This window comes from Vulpes vulpes, chromosome 4 (genome assembly GCF_048418805.1).
Source record: "Vulpes vulpes isolate BD-2025 chromosome 4, VulVul3, whole genome shotgun sequence".
NCBI lineage: Eukaryota > Metazoa > Chordata > Mammalia > Carnivora > Canidae > Vulpes > Vulpes vulpes.
In genome coordinates this window covers 63,489,471-63,504,888 of record NC_132783.1, presented here as the reverse complement: position 1 = coordinate 63,504,888, position 15,418 = coordinate 63,489,471, and the positions used below count along the sequence as shown (strand labels likewise).

At 39.7% G+C, this 15,418-nt stretch overlaps 1 protein-coding gene across 3 annotated transcripts in view; it reads right to left on the bottom strand.

Moving 5' to 3' along the window:
- Positions 1–12,087, bottom strand: part of LYST (lysosomal trafficking regulator) — a 174,811-nt gene extending 162,724 nt beyond the window's left edge. For all 3 annotated transcript variants that reach the window (XR_012001060.1, XM_026008722.2, XM_026008723.2), the window contains exon 1: positions 11,903–12,087. The gene's annotated coding sequence lies outside the window, so the exon portion shown is untranslated. The remainder of the gene's footprint in view (positions 1–11,902) is intronic.
- Positions 12,088–15,418: the final 3,331 nt, after the last annotated feature.

Genomic DNA, 15,418 nt, shown 5'->3' with positions numbered 1-15,418 from the left:
TCTCCCTCTGCCCCCTCCTCTACTCTCTCTCTCTAAAATAAATAAGTAAAACCTTGTAAAAAATTATACATTCTAAATGTTTCCTTAAATTATGCATAATCAAGTTTTGTCAAAACTACCTTACCGGGATTCTGTATTTTTAGAAGTCAAGTGTAGAGAAAATAAGTATGTTTCAGCTGTATGGAATACATGACTCCAGAAATATTTTCCAAAATACTGAAATAAGGCTAACAGAAAAAATCACAAGTACAGTAACCAGCATTACCATCTTTGGAAACATTACCAAAGAGGAAATCCAGAAAACAGTAAAGGGTTTTAATCTTTAATCAACTCTGAGCTATAATGCATTAAAGATCTAATAAAGTCTAGACAAGCAAATATTAAAAAGTAGCATAAGAGCAAGTTGATAGGTATAAGCAGCTGTTCTACAAGTTACACCAGTAAAACCTCCTTTTGCCATTGGCCAGGATACACTGAACTATGCACTTCAATGAATCAATACCCAGAAGCAGTAACAATGAATGCATTTTATGAACTGATAAATGTTTTGTTGCCCTTTCAAATAAGCCATATTAATATAATAAAAGAGGAAATCATTCTTATCATTGTTTTAATTTCGTACTCATCCAAACTCAGTATAATAATTACTCTGTTGGAATAATATATATGCAATTACGATTATTATTCTTCCATCCAAGGAGCTCAGACAAGTGAACTACAGAGGTAATAAGAATTCTATTGTAGCAAATCACATTTTTATGAGAGCAATCTTAAAGACTGATGAGAAAGGAAAAAAATTAATATCCTATTATTGTTCTTTAAAAGTTCATAATACTCAAATGTAAGAAAATACAATTTCATTTTCAAAATTCATTTTTAAACCTCATTATTTTGTGAATATGTGACACATTTGAGCTGTATGTATGCATATGTGCATTTGTGTATATAAAATATGGACGAGATTTTAAAACAACAATCTACATTCCTATGCCAAAGCTCTGCTGACATAATAAATGATGCTGAACCAATAAAAAAAATTAAAAATTTTTTAACGTTCATAATACTCAAATGAACATATAGAATTGATTTCACTTATGCTAAATAAATTGCTAAAAACATATTTGGCCAAAAAACAAATGCTACAACAAAAAATTTAAATACTTAATAATGAAAATATATTTCCAATAAGCAAAGACACATTTAACTTTGAAATAGTTAAGCACAAGAACAAATTCCTAAAAAAACTAGCAAATCCATCCCAACAACACTCGTGGGGGTGGGACATGGTTAAACATGCCAAAAAACAGGCTTAAAAGTAGAGAAAAAATAACATTTTTCACAAAACTATTGACAAATAATACTAAAATTTATATGGAACCATTAAAGACCCTGAATAGCCAAAGCAATTTTTTTTTTAGTATTTAAAAATTTTTTTAATTCTATAGTTAACATACAGTCTTATGTTAGTTTCAGGTGTACAATATAATGATTCAGTACTTTCATACATCACCCAGTACTCATTATGACAAGTGCCCTCCTCAATCCCCATCACCTATTTTACTCAACCCCTGCCCACCTTCCCTCTGGTGACCATCAGTTTGTTCTCTATAGTTAAGAATCTGTTTCTTGGTTTGTCTCTTTTCTCTTTTTTTCCCTCTGCTCATTTGTTTTGTTTCTTAAATTCTATATATGAGTGAAATCATATGGTATTTGCCTTTTCCTGACTGACTTAATTCACTTGGCATAGTGCTTTCTAGCTCCATCCATGTTGTTGCAAATAGCAAGATTTCATTCTTTTTTTTTATGATTAAGTAATACTTCATTTTACACACACACACGCACACACACACACAGGGATACATGAATTACTGTTGGGCAAAGCAATCTTGAAAAAGAAGAACAAAGCTAGAGCTGTCACAATCTCAGATTTCAATATATACTAAAAAGCTGAGGTAATCAAAACAATATGGTACTGGCACAAAAACAGAAACATATCAACAGAACAGAAGAGAGAGCCCAGAAATAAACCCACGCTTATATGACCATTTACTCTATGACAAAAGAGGCAAGAATATACACTGGGAAACAGGCTGTACTGGACCACTTTCTTATACTATACACAGAAATAAACTCAAATGGATTAAAGACCTAAACATGAGACTTGAAACCATAAAAATCTTAGAAGAGAGCTCAGAGTAATGTCTCTAACAACAGCCACTGAAACATTTTCCTAGCTATATCTCTTAAGGCAAGAAAAAGCAAAAGCAAAATTAAACTATTGTGATTATGTCAAAATATAAAGCTTCTCCCCAGCAAAGGAAACCATTAACAAAATGAAAAGGCAACCTGCCAAATGGCAGAAGATATTTGCAAATGATATATCTGATAAGAGGTTAATATCCAAAATATATAAAGAATTTATATAAGCCAATACCAAAAAACAAATATGATTAATAAATGGCCAGAGGACTTGAATACACATTTTTCCAAAGAAGATATACAAACAGACATCAGACACATGAAAAGATACTCAACATTGTTAATCATAGAAAAATGCAAATCAAAACCACAATAAGATATCACCTTATACCTGGTAGAATGGCTAGAATAAAAAAGGTAAGAAATGACAAGTGTTGGTGAGGATGTAGAAAGAAAGGAACAAGAAAGGAACCCTGGTGCATTGTTGGTGGGAATGCAAATTAGTGCAGCAACTAGGGAAAACAATATGGAGGTTCCTCAAAAATTTAAAAATAAAAAAAATAAAAAATAAAAAATAAAAATTTAAAAATAAAATTACCATAAGACCCCTTTACCCAAAGAAAGTAAAAACACTAATCAAAAAGATATAAGCACTTCTGTTATTGCAGCATTATGTACAATAGCTAAGATGTGGAAACAACCCTAGAATCCATCAATGGATGAATGCATAAAGAAGATGTGGGGTGTATATACAATGGAATATTACTCAGCCATCAAAAAGAATGAAATCTTGTCACTTGCAACAACAAGGATGGAGCTAGAGAGTATAATGCTAAGTAAAATATGTCAAGTAAAAGAAAGAGAAATATGTTATGATTTCACTCATATGTGGGATTTAAGAAACAAAATAAATGAACAAAGAAAGAAAGAGAAACAAACAAAAACCCCAGACTCTAAAATACAGAAAACAAACTGGTGGTTGCCAGAGGGGAGGTAGGTAGAGGAATGGATGAAATAGATAAAGGGGCTTAAAAATACCCTGGATTAGCACTGAGTAGCATATTCAATTGTTAATCATAACATCATACACCTGAAACTAATATAACACTATGTTAATTCTGTTTCAGAAATAAATAAATAAGAAATAATATGTCAAAGAAACAAAAACCTCAAAAGAGTAAAGAAAATTAATATTTCTCAATATTTACCAAATGTATACTAGGCTTCAAGCATTGTCCAAAAACATGACATACAATATATATTTAAATTATATATCAAATATAATTACATATAACTTAATATTTATAAGTACCATATAAGAGAAATATTACTGTTATGATTTTAGACAGTTGAAATATCCAGAGATAGTCAAGAATGATTGCTAGTGGGCAGCCCGGGGGGCACAGCAGTTTAGTGCTGCCTTCAGCCCAGGGTGTGATCCTGGAGACCTGGGACTGAGTCCCACATCGGGCTCCCTGCATGGAGCCTGCTTCTCCCTCTGCCCATGTCTCTACCTCTCTCTCTCTCTCTCTCTCTCTCTCTCTCTCTCTCTGTGTGTGTGTGTGTGTCTCATGAATAAATAAATGAAATCTTTAAAAATAAAAAAATAAAGATTTTACCCATTTAGGAGAGGGAGCGAGAGAGAGCACACAAGCCAGCTCAGGGCCTAAAGGGGGTGGGGTCTGGGGAGGGACAATCCCAGGACTCTGAGATCACGACCTGAGTAGAAACCAAGAGTCAGATACTCAAATGACTGAGCTGCCCAGGTGCCAGGGAGAAGAGATTTCTTAAAAGAGACTTTGCAAAAGAGACACCTTAAAAGAAAGTTCAACTTTTCCAAGCCCTTCATTTACACTAATAATAAAAATGATTTTATAACATTTTACAATTTTCAAGTAAAATCTTAAAGAGTGTTTTGTTCATCTACCACAATAAATCCATACGTTAGGACCTCTATTTTACTTATTTAAAAAGATCTTCTACAACCTGTCAGAGTCAAAGAACAAAAAGAGAAGATGGCGCAGCGGTTTGGCGCCTTCCTTTGGCCCAGGGCGCGATCCTGGAGACCCGGGATCAAATCCCACGTCGGGCTCCCAGTGCATGGAGCCTGCTTCTCCTCCCTCTGCCTGTGTCTCTGCCTCTCTCTCTCTCTCTGTGACTATCATAAATAAAATAAAATAAAATTCTTAAAAAAAATAATAAAAAGATTGTCTTCTATAACCTGAGTCAAAGAACAAAAGGGAAGATGTCTCAGCAAAAAGAAAGTAGCTGGAATAAAAATCTAGCGGGTTGTAGGAAATACAATTCTAGAATGAGTCTCACTGAGGCTCTGTGCCTCAATCTGTACATTAAGCATCCCTAGATCTTTGATTCCCCATGTGAAGAATGAGAAAATGGAATTTATCTCTTGTTACTTTTCAAGCTTTAAAATGTGCTGGCAGTGTTCCTGAGATGTGTTAATGTTGCATATAGAAAAAGAAACTTTGGTCAAAGCTACTTGATAAAAACTAACACAAGTTATTTAAAAAGCATCAATGTTATGGGATCAGGAATCCTGAATTAATAAACCTTATATGCACATTCCTCCTTCCCTCAAAAAATGTAGAGAAAAAAATAGAATCCTAGAGTTATTCCATAACCTAAATGTCACTTTTCAGTATTTCACCAGATTAGGAATTCTCTCTCTTCAATAAACATTTTCTACCTATTTCAGCTTCTGATAAGTTGTAGTTATTACAAAGTTTGTCTTACTTAATTTAAAATGTATCTTCCTCTTACTTTCACTCTTTCCATTACAACAAAATTACTAACTAGACATTACCAGAAGGCATTGGTTAGAAATCCAGCTCCCTCCTAGTTTTTAACCCTTTGTCTCCATTGGCTTCTTCACTGCCTTCCTTAAATGAATGAATGAATGAATGAAATATATATACATATACGTATGTATATACACATACACACATATACACACACAAACACACACACATATACAGGATATATATATTTATACACAGGATATATAGATCCTGTTAATGCCTTCCTCTTTCAAGATTACTCAAAGGTAGTCTTCACTTAAAGTAGTCTTCCTGTCTCCACCTTACCTCTCTGTGTACTGCAGACTGACTTTTGCCCACACTTCTCTACCAAAACTAGTCAGGCCAAGATCAACAACCCTCTAATTGCCAATGGACACATTCCAGTCCTTATCTTATTTGACCTCTCAGAGGAACATAAGGCATATGAGAGATTAATTTCTTGAATCTCTCTCTTCTTTCTGGATTTGTGAATACCAAATCTCTTGTGGCTTTCCTTCTAACCATTCCTTCTCAGTCTCCCTAGTTGTATTCTTCTTTGCCAGCTTCTTCATGTTGGTGAGTCTCTGGATTCTGTCCTCCTCCTCCTCATTCTCTTTGTGTGTGTGTGTGTGTGTGTGTGTGTGTGTGTGTGTGTGTGTGTTTTGGATCTCATCCACTTTTAAGGTTTCTAGTATCACTTACATGTTAATGGATTCCAAATCTTCATATAGAAATGAATCCAAAACTTCTTTCAAATCTCCAGACTCTTACAGAACAAAATGTACATAGAACATTTCAGGGCAATGCTATAGGGCTAGAGAGAATAATCCTGGGTAAGTTCCATTCATATTCCTCTAGTTTAGGGCTCAATTCATTCATTTTCAACATCCACAGCCCATTTCCAAGGTGACAGCTCCTCTAGTTACCTGTCACTGATATGACTAAACATCTTGATTTGCCTACGACAGTCCTAATTTATGCCTGCTGTCCCAGAGTAACTATTAAAGACATTCTTTCCATTTTCATAATAATACCTGTTTGGTCAATAAATTACATGATCACCCTACCTGCCTTTCTGATTTTCCACACACGACTAGATGAGTCTTCCTTCCTCCCTGGATTCTTTACTCTCTAGCTTTAGGAAACCTAGTCCCATTGCTAAGAAACAGCCCTATCTCCTCTACCTTTACACAAGAGGTTCATTTCATCTCTTCCTCTTAATAAATCACTATATACACCCAGATCCCAGGCCAGGAAGACAGATCAGCATTATTCTGGTTATCACCTGGTTCCTAAGGTGGCTTATGCATCATTATTATCCCATTTTTATCCAATTTTAAGGCTATATTATAGTTATATTTGTAGTTGTCAACTACTGACTTTGAGTCTTTCATCTCCACTTACTGAGAACTTTGTCATATAATTCTTATCTTCCACTCCATACAAGATCTATTATTTGGGAGCTTCATTATCTATAAGAACAAATAATCCCAACATACTAGGATTCAGAGCTCTTTGATTTCCTTTTCTTCAATGACCTCTACTTTGTAGAGGGTAAGCATAGTTTAGTAGGTGGTTGTGAAAAATATGTATAATAACCTATGGAAAAAGCATTTAGTATAGTGACTAGTATACAGCATTTGATAAACAGTAGTTTTTATTAATATTACAATTGTAATTAGCACTATTAATTTTGGCTACCAACCATCATTGGTCATACTTTGGCCCTTATCGTCAGCGATGACTGTTTCAACTCCAGAATCTTAAAGTTAGAACCTCACATCTTGTGCCTATTTTTCCATCTTTAGTACTTCTTTACTTCTATTAATCCTACAGCTTACTCACTGAGATTCTTCACCCTCTTTGTTCTGTACTTTTATCAGCTCCATCTTGGCTTAGCTGTCTTCATTAATCAAGCAGGATACCTCTGGTTCAGCCCTTCAATTAGCAACCTCATTATCACCCTCAGTTCCTTGACTTTATACCATCCCCCAACACAAGTTATACATCATATGCTCACTTCCAATCACCATCTAGATTCAGTCTAATTATATGCTTTCTGTACTGCTTAACCATTCTGATTGGCTGCTTTCCTCATTTGTGATTTCAAGGGTGTTTATCATTATTCAGCAATTAGGTCAGTGTTCCCTAGTCAAGCCCCTTTCCCAATCACAACAGTAACTTTTCCCATGAAACATACCCCAACCCACGCCCTTCCTTCTCAATTTCAGCAGATAACCTGGCTCCACGGAGACAAGAGATGTTATCCTGGACATGTACCTATATTATATCAGTATTCACTGTCTATTTCCTTTTCTTTTTTTAAACAGGAAGGTGCATCACTGCTCTTCTCCAAAATAACCCTTTCACCTGTGATCTTGTTCCCAACCCTTCCAGTTCCTCTGAGGTTATGTCTGATCATCTTTCTCTTGTGACTTCAATTTTCTTTCTTCTTCAATGGACCCTTTCCATCAGTCCACTAAAGTTCCTTGACTCTTTCATCCTTAAGGAAAAACAAACCTTCCCTAATCACATTTCCCTGCTCAAGCTTCTACCCACTGTCCTCTCTTCCTTACCAAAAGAATTTGAAAGGATATGTTTACTGAATGAATGAAGACTTTTCATTTGGTTTAGACTTCTCTTCTGAGTTCCAGGCTGACCTACATATTTTGAAAAGTTTAATTACATGTGACTCAGTTCTGACAAACTATTTTCACCAAACTGATATGAATAGATGAATTTCACATCTCCAAATCTGTTCCTCCACCTATATTTTCAAATTTATGATCAATTACCAGCATTACCATTCACTCAGTCAGACAATCTAGAATCCTTAAAGCCCACTTTGAGTCTTCCCTTTCTTTAACTCTGTATCTAAGTAAATCCTTTCTAAAATCTCCCACATCTGTCCCCTTCATGACTTCCCAGGCCTCCTACTGTTGAGTCCTCTTCCTCTGACACTACTTCACAGGGTAGCCCTCAGGTTCTGAGGGTTAAATAAAATAATGGGAATGCACTCTGTAAGATGCAAGGTGCTTAAAAAGATTATTTAATATTATCATATCTTTGGCAAAGTGTGCAAGGGGCTAATATGACGTGTTCTTAAAAATTAGCAATTCTGGGTCTTAATAATCAGTGCCTTGTTTTCTAATCACAAATTATAAAGCATCTGCTTGGCAATCTGGCCTATAATTTTTCTAGGAATCAGTATCAAGACATTCAATGTATAGTTTCTAAGCTTTCCCCCTCCCCACTCTGTTTTTAAATTTAAAATATGTGATTCAGGTTTCTGGCAAAAATCTTCTATCCTCTTTACTTTATAAAGATGAGTGGCTCTAGTTATATAAACATTTCTAAGTATGTGCAATACCCTCTCTTATCATTCATCTATTTCTTCCACTCATTTAAAGTGGCTAGCAGTTCTCTTATTTCCTCATGCATTTTGAGTTTCAATTTCAAGGAATCACATTTGAATGGAACAATGACTAGCCTTCTGGAAAATTGTTTAATTCCTTTCTTCACTAATTAAGATGGTCACATTTTAAGCATTACTTTTTCTTTTTTTTTTTAATAAAAATTTTACTTATTTATTCATGAGAGACACACAGAGAGAGAGGCAGAGACATAGGCAGAGGGAGAAGCAGGCTCCATGCAGGGAGCCCGATGTGGAGACTCAATCCCGGAACTCTGGGATCACACCCTGAGCTGAAGGCAGACGCTCAACCACTGAGCCACCCAGGCATCCCTACTTTTTCATATTACTAAATAAGATTTTTATTTTCCCCCAACCATTAGATCTGAGAAGCATTCAGAGTTTCCAAATGTATCAGGTCTCTCTCAATTACTGTAAATCAAGGCCAGGAGTATTAAGAGAGACAAGAACAAATACTGGTGAGAAGCAATAGCAAAAGAAAGTAGGATCTAAGAGAATACAGAGTTCCCAATGACTCCAAGATCAGTTTAAAACTAGTTATTAATCTGACAGTTTTAAGATATACTTTCAGAATATATTTAGGTTGAAAATCCATTAAAAAAATGTTAGTTTATAACCTGGGTTCTTAATGTAAGGGATAGACCTTATATTCTAGGGGCCTGATACATATTTTTGATACAAGTTTTACAGGCCAAATTCTGTTGTTCCGCATACTGCATAATTTGATGAAAAGATCTCCATTTAACATGTGATGGCCCATTTATTTCAAGCCATTTTTTAATGAAACTAAAGAATTAGGATAATCCCTCTATATTACTGAATCATTAATAAAGTATTAAAAATACAGGTCATTTCCATTGTAATTTCACAAATGCCAAGTGAAGTCACATTTGATAACGAGATTTCTGAAGCTTAAAAAAAATTCTTGAACTTAAGCCAGCCATCCAAACATAACTTGGGAAAAGATAAATCATTGGAGGTGTTCAATACAGGAACAAACTGCAAAGATACTCCGAAATTCTGGGTGATACGGCTTTCTCTACAACTGAAACTAAAAAACAGATGCTCTGAGTGCAAGCAAATAAAAACAAAACTGCACTTGGTGAAATCAATGACTAAGCTGGTCCAAAAGAACTAAAAAGAAAATGAGTATGAAAAAAAAGTTGGCAGCTCATGAGTGAAAATATTAAGCCCCTGATAAAGTCAAAATAATGTAATGTCTTCAATACAAAATCACTGGAATCTACTACTAATAATCTCTACTTGAATGTCTCATTTTACTGTCCTCTCAGCACTCCCCTAACCCTCTCCCCATCAAATTGCTCATCTCATAAACCTCATCTCAGTATATGTCTACTTCATCTTCATATTTGCTCAGACAAAAATTCTGGTGTAAATCTCCTGTTGAGTATACCCCCAATTCATCCAGAAATCAACCACTCCACCAGTTTTACTCTGGTCTCAATTATAATCGTCTCTAGCCCCAGCTATGGCAAGAGTCCCTGAGTTGATAACCCTGCCCCTGCCCCTGCTCCTGCCCAATCCCTCCCTCTGCCCCAGTCAATTCTCCACTCTCGCCACCAGAATGATCCTTTTTAGAAGTCTGGTTATATTTCTTCTCTATTCAAAGGGATGATTCCCCTTCTCACTCAGAGTATTAAACCAAGTCTGTACAAAGGCTTACAAGGCCTCACCCAAGCTGACTTCCCATTCCCACTTACCTCACTTCATTTCTACTACTCTTACTTTGCTCACTCCACCACAGCCTAATCAGCCTTTGAGCTGTCCTCAAACACACCCAGTACACTCCTGCCTTAAAGCTTTTGTAAGTGCCTTTCCCTCTGCTTGAACACTCTTCCTCTAGAGAGGGATATGGATCACCTTCTCACTTCCTCCTAGTCTTGGGCTCAAATGCCATGTTCTCTGAGAAGTCTTTCCTGGCTCTAACCTCTAGTTAATTCTAAGCTCCAGTTATTGCAACCCTCTCCCCCTATCCTCCCTCCTTCCTGCTTTTTCCTCTATAGTCCTTGACACTAAATGACATAGCACATATTTTATTATCTGAGATCCCCCACAAGAATGCAAGCTCTGTGAAGGAGGGGATATTTATCTGTTCAGAAAACTGTTTGGCACACAGTACATGCTCAATAAATATCTACTAAATTTATACATCATTTTATAATTTACAAACTGCTTTCATGTCAGTTAAGTTACATAATAACTCATTTTCTCCTATCCCTCCTCTTCTCCAAATTCTCCAACCTTTAAGCAGTAACAACATGGAGGACAGCAAAGAGATACTCGAAAAAAAAGTTGCTGACTACTCGTAAAGCTCTTAAAAAACAAATACCCCATATTAATAACTATATCTATAAAATGAAAGCTCAGAGTCAACATCTTTATTAGCATAAGGTTTCTGGGTGTGGAAGTTTAAAGTAGCAGCAGAGCGGCCAAGAATCATCAGGAAGAAAAGCCCAGTTCAGTTCGTCCTATCAATCTGTTAAACAAACCCTAGGAAAAATGCGAGCTGCATTCAGTGTTCAAGGAAACACTGGTCCGTACTCAACAACAACGTAGTCAAGGCAAGACGCAACTCCCTTAAAATTTTCTATCTATCTGCTTCAAACAAACCTCAAGTACCAAGCGCCGTCACTGGGTGTGCACGGTCTGTTGAGCGTGTAGGGAACGTTTTGTTTAGCCCGATAAGAACTGAGGCTAGGGAGCAGTTCGGAAAGCCTCCTCCCCGCCGACCTCCACTCTGCGGTGTCGGGAGGCCTCCCAGAGGCTAAGGGGCATCACAGCCAAGGCTCTAACGACGCCCCGGGACCGACGGCCGGTATCTCAGAGGCCCCTCTGGCCCCGCAAAGGGTGTCACCGACATGAGACGAGCAGCAGACGAAGGCACACGGGGGAGATGACAGATGGGCGAGCACCGCGGGACCGGAGCGCGGGAGCGACTGCAAGGGTGGTGGCGCGGGGGCTGCCGGCTCCCGGCGTCGGCTCGCCAGTCTGGGCCCGGCCGGGGTGGAGCGAGTGCCACTGCACAGGACAATAAATACGGCCGCGCTAGCAGCACCGCGCCGCCGGCCCCGTCGGCCTCCGGCCCCCGCGCCCCCCGCGCCCCCCGCGCGAGGAAATAAAGTTGGTGGCGGGTGGCCGCCGCCAGGGTCCAGAGCGGCAGGGAGGAGCTCCCGCCTGCCTCGCGGCCGCTGTCCAAGGCTGCCCCGGCGCCGTGGGGAGACCTCTCGGAGACCGGGAGCCGGACGAGACGCCCGAGGGCCGGCTCGGGGCCGAGCCCCCGCGCGCTTAGCCCGGGGCCGCGACACCCAGCTCGGGCCGGCGGCCGCCACCCCCAATCCGCCCCCTCTCGGCCACGGATGGTGTCCGGGACCCCAAGCCCTCGGCCGGCGTCCTCGGCGCCCGGCGGCCGCCTTTTTTACCTGCTGTGTGGCTGCCGCCGCGCGCTTCTACTCACCGGGAGAATCCCGAGTCGTTGTCGCCGCTGCAGCTGCCACCCCCGTCGCCGCCGCGAACTCCCCACCCCCGCCCCCTCAGGTAACCCAGGAAACCGGGAACACCACCCCCTCCCTTCCCCGGTCCTGACCCAGTCCCGCTCGCCTGCGCGTGCGCGCTGGCCCCGCCTCACGCGTCCCGAGCCCCGCCCCTCGCTGGCAGGGCAGCGTCGGCGTCGCAGGCGTGACGCGTGGAGCCGCCGAGCCAATGGGGAAGAGAGGGGGGCGGGCCGGCCTCAAGCCCCGGGCCCTGACGTTTCTCCAGCGCGAGGGAGGCTCGGGGCGGACCTGCCTCCCGTCTTCACCCGGTCTGTGCCCTGCGAGGCTGGTTATGTCAGACCCAGGGCAGAGCGACCAGCGTTTGGAAAGCATCAAGCGCTTGCGCGGCGTCCGCTTCCTGCATCCAACATAGACAGGCGGGCGCCCTGCCCTCCTTGTGTGGGCCCAGAGGACGGGGGCACAAGAACCATGGGAAGGGGTTGGGAGAGGGAGGACCGGTTACCACGAGGAAGCATTCCTCTGCGGGCGGGCTGGGAGAAGCAGTTTTGCAAAGGTATTGGTACGCTTCTTTCGGAAACGAAGCCGCTGTAGAAATCATTCAGCGCAAATGCGTATGTTTCAGCCTAGCTCTCTTCAAACACATTTGTATACAGTGCGCACTGTCAACATCCCATACCTTCACGTAGCTGCGCCGCCAGCAGGCAGGCGCCGTAGCTTTAATGCAGAGATGTTTTGGCGGCGTCGCTGAGCGCCTGGCCCAGCACGTGGCTGATCCAGAGCTGACGCCTGCAGTTTGGCCTTTTAGAGGACACCCCTGCTCCCCACCCAGTCTCTGATAGTCCTCGCGAGGCATGTCAGAGGTGCTGGGGAAGACCTTGAACGGGGCTCAGGTCCTACCTAAACGATACAAGCTATAAGCAGATGGGCTACAAATTGACGGGAATTGCTTTAGAATCAACAACTCCTGTTTTTTTGGTTTTTTGTTTTTTGGTTTTTTTTGGGGGGGGGGTTGCACAGGAACCAAGAAATAAAAATAATTCAGGATGGTATGTTTTAAAGCTGTATACCAAATGCAATTCTCATCTGACCCAATGACGAGCAAAGTGGTTTAAAGCAGTTCTTGGGGAAAATTCTGCACTTTAAAATACCTCCCCACTGGCGCCTGACGTTCAACCTTTAGCAGTTCATATCTTTGGGCAGAGGTTGCCGGCATCCTCTGGCAATCTTTTAGAATGCAAACACTCCAAGGATGGACGAACAACTGAAGTCACTAACAAATTAGTGAGGAGATGTCTTAGGGAAATCACTACTCATTTAACAAATATAATGAGCACCTATTATGTGCTAGGTATCCTTTGTGCTAGCTAGGTGCTGGAGATACTTTGGTGAATTTCCCTGAACTAAAAAGAGGAAGAGAAAGCCAGAGGACCTATTTCACAGTTTTACCTAACAGTGAACCTACTCTTACTTTCACATCAACTTTTACCCACTAATCTTAAAAAAAAAAAAAAGAATCTTTTTTTTAAATAGACAATTCATAGAAATGATAAGTAACAATCCAGTTTCTTTTTTCTCTTGAATGCAAGATAATTGATGATCATGATTTTGTTAAACCAAACAGAATGAAACAGACTTTGTATTACAAAAGTACACAATTAGTCCTCAAAGTATTACTTATTTGTAGGAGGCACAAAGTAATGTCATTTGTGACTATTCTTTTCTCTATATATCTGTATAGCCGTTACCAAAGTGTTTGTTCAAAAGTATCTTAGAACATAGATATTAAGTATACATAATTAGATAAAACTTAGTTCAAAAGATTTCAAAAGAGCACAAGAAATGTGTAACTATGTACATTCAATAGAAGAAAGAAAAAAGAAAAGGTAAAAGGTATATAGAAGAAAGGATTACTTATATATGTACCACACTTTGGAAAACTTTGTTAAGTGTGAAGCTCTCCAGATAACTTGACTCTAAAATTAGATTCTAAAATCAAGGTTTTGATAGATGCAGTTAATGTACAGTTGGCCCTTGAACAACACAGGGGTTAGGGATACTGACCCCTGTGCAAAGAACTTTTGACTTCCCCCAGACTCAACTATTAACAGCCTACTTTTGACTGAAAGCCTTACCATGACATAATCAACATGTATTTTGTATCTTATATGTGTTACATACTGTATTCTTAAAGTAAGCTAGAGAAAAGAAAATGTTAGTGAGGAAATTATAAGGAAAATACATTTATACTACTATACTGTACTTGTCGAAAAAAATCCATGTATAAGTGGACCTATGCAGTTCAAACCCATGTTGTTCAAGGGCCAAATGTAAATGTGCATAACTTCACTTTAATTATTCACCAAAATGCCTGAAAATAATTTCGTGGCCATGTGGCTGTATAAATCAGACCATGTCACACCTCTGCTCAAAACCCTGCAATGGTTCTCCCATTTCACCCAGGTAAACACCCAATTCCTTATAGGGGCCTCCAGAGCTCTACATCACCCAGATACCCACACCTCATCTCTTCCTACTCTCCCAACCCTTCAGACCTACTGTTTACCAAACATTCCAGATGCATTCCTGCCTTAAGGCCTCTGCGCTGGCTGCCCCCTCAATCAGAAATGCCTTTTTCTCCAAAAGGCTATATGTATAACTCTCTTACCTCCTATATCTTTGCTCAGATATCCCCTTCTCCATGAAGTCTATCTCAACATTGTCCTTAAACCTTGGCAAGAGGATAACTCTGCCCTGGGCCCCACACTTGAGTGTCCCTCATATCACAAATGCCATATATTATGGATGGAATGACTTCTGCCTCCCCTCCCCAAATGCATATGTTAAATTCAAAAGCCACAATGTGACTCTGTTTGGAGACGGAGCCTTTAAAGAGATAGTTAAGGTCATAAAGGGTGGGACCCTCATCTAATAGGACTGGTGTCCTTATAAGAAGGGGAAGAGACATCAGAGCTTTCCACACATGTACAGAGGAAAGGCCACCTGTGGACACAGTCAGAAGTCAGTTATCTGCAAACCAGGAAGAGAGGTCTCACCAGACGTCAACCTGCTGGTGCTTTGATCCTGGACTTCCAGCCTCCAGACTGTGAGAAATTACATTTCTGTTGTTTTAAGTCACCCAGTATGTAGTATTATGTTAAGACAATCCAAAAAAAAAAAAGAAGAAGAAGAAGAAGAAGAAGAAGAAGAAGAAGAAGAAGAAGAAGAAGAAGAAGAAGAAGAAGAAGACAATCCTAGAAGACGAATATAACACCCAAAATATTTTTAACAAGAATATAATACATAACTCTCTCATCTATTATGTTCATTTTTATTATCTCCTGGATATAGACTTCATGAAGGCAGCAACCTTTGTTCTGTTTATGATGTACCCCAAGTGCCAGAAGTGTATCTGGCACAGAATAAGCATTCAGCAAATATTTATGGAATGAACATTTTAATTGAGGCAAGTTTGTTTAAAT